Source organism: Pinus tabuliformis, chromosome 1_1 (assembly GCF_031772625.1).
Source record: "Pinus tabuliformis cultivar Carrire ecotype Pingquan chromosome 1_1, CPIR1, whole genome shotgun sequence".
Lineage (NCBI taxonomy): Eukaryota > Viridiplantae > Streptophyta > Pinopsida > Pinales > Pinaceae > Pinus > Pinus tabuliformis.
The window spans coordinates 343,015,006-343,017,479 of NC_142297.1; positions in this window are offsets into that span (position 1 = coordinate 343,015,006).

The following is a 2,474-nucleotide window of genomic DNA, read 5'->3' on the forward strand; positions in this document are numbered from 1 at the left end:
CTACTATAAATAGGAAGGGACCCACAAATGATATTTTTAGAACTTTCTATTTTTAGAAGTTTCACCTCTCACCCAATGTGGCTAATGACCTCACTGGCCAAACTACTGTTTTTAGACATGCTATTTTTAGCAGGTCTATTTTTAGCACATTCTAAATTTAACATTTCTTGTTGCACATTTTTCAACACTCCCTCTCAACAAGAAAGGCTTTCTCTCGAACAGGATCCTGTAACTCTAGAATGTTTTGCATGCAACACATCTACCCAGTCCACTTGCTCCAACAACGCTTGGAACAAAAAGACTCCCAACTGACCACTCTGTTGGGCTAGGAACATACTCTGATGCTGATGCTCTACATGTTGTTGACAAGTGCTCCCTCTCTGACATCTGCGCTACTGCAACATCTCCATGCATCTCACACCATTGCACACCTCTCTGTTCCACCTAGCACTGTGCAAAACACTTGTGCCTCTCGCATTGCTGCAGCCTGCTAGCTATGCGCTGTCCTCGGATTCCCTGCACTCGCACTTTCAATTTGTCAACCTTCTTCCCATCATTGAAGAACTAGATTCGGAAAGAGAAACCTTCTCCTTCCCCTTCTTCATTGTACTCGCTAAGGCACAGTTCTCCTCATCATGCATGGATGAAGAACTATCTCTGGTGCTCCGTCTGATCTCCTCCTGCATCAAATCTGACCATAGTCGTTCCCAATCTGGCAGTTTCTCCCTTCCATTCACCGAGTCCTAGTAGCTATGCCAACTCTTAGGAAGGCCAAGGAGTGCTAGACTCACCATATCCTCATCCGATGTCTCAACCCCTACACTTGCAAGCTCATTCCTGCATGTGATGAGCTTGGTCAGATACATAGAATTCGTCTCATCCCTTTCACACTTGATCTTTCGAAGTTTGTCCTTCAGTGCCAACTTCCTTTGATCACTGCTATTCTAATATAAATCTTTCAATGTTTTCCATATTGCATGCGGAGTCTCCTTCCCATGGAGGCTCGAGACAATGTGATCTTGCACTCCCTCCAAGCGAATTCTCCTAGCTCTAGCCACACACTTCCTCCATTCCACTTGCTCATTCTTGTCAGTAGGTTTAGGGATTTCTTGATCAGTGAAATCCTTAAGACCATTATCTTCCAAAACTGCCTCCATGCGATCCTTCCAAGCTATATAGTTTGAGCTGCCATCAAGGGCATACTCAAGCCTCAACCCATAGAATGCCATCGATGAAATTGATGTGATAAGAACTTGAGATCTATATCCCGAATAATAAACTTTGAATTTCTCTTGCTAGTATATTGTTCTTGCTTGATCACATGTGCTTTGGTACCATGTAGAAACTTCACACGTAGAACAAACCGATATATGCAATGTCCTAAAGCATAATACTTGTTCTACTTCTACAAAACATTAAGCGGAAGCATAATCGAATTCATGAGCAACATCAAGTAGAAACATGCATAACTGATCAAGAGAAATAATCACACATAACACAAGATATATCCAGAGGAAAGCACCAGCATAAAACCCCAACCATCATGTATTATCAATCAAGTGTAGATCCTCAACAACATACAAAAAGAATTAGCTCCAAAGCTATCTTGCTCTCTCTGTAATCAGAAGATCCTGATGATCTTCAATCAGAAGATGAAAATCACGGACTACCTAGGCCTCATTATATAGGCCACAAGTCCTTCAATCTCCTATAATATGTATTTCTCTTGAAATAGATCCTTCTCCATGCAAGGAATACTTACTAGAAATATCTAAGCATCTGATAGTACACTATCCCTCATCTGATCTCAACTGGGTCTTTGACAGAACTGACATGCAACAGTTATCCATGAGTGAATCCTCAGCTATCTAAAATAATAGTTGTCACATGCATGCATGAATTAACAAACTATATTTCATTATTTTAACAACTTGTTAAAATAATCTAACTGGACTTGACTAGTTAGAACTAAGTCAACTGATTCTGTCATTATAGAACTCATACTTATTCCCTCAATCAGTGGAGGAAATTAAGGATAAATTCCTCAATCAGTGGGACAACTCATGTGCATGCTCACATAGACTTCAAATTCGAATTTCCTTAACTAATTAACTCAACTAAATTAATTAATTAATATTTCCAACTGCTGTTAAGACCAAAATTAATTTTACTTCCTATAGATAGACTAGGGACTACTATAAATAGGAAGGGACCCACAAATGATATTTTTAGAACTTTCTATTTTTAGAAGTTTCACCTCTCACCCAATGTGGCCAATGACCTCACTGGCCAAACTACTGTTTTTAGCAGGTCTATTTTTAGCACATTCTAAATTTAACATTTCTTGTTGCACATTTTTCAACACCATTGTCATTGAATACCTCCTCCATGTGATCCTTGCAGTGAATGAAATTAGAGTTGCCTTCCAAGGAATACTCTAGCCTTAGCCCATTGAAAGTCATATTTTCAGTTCT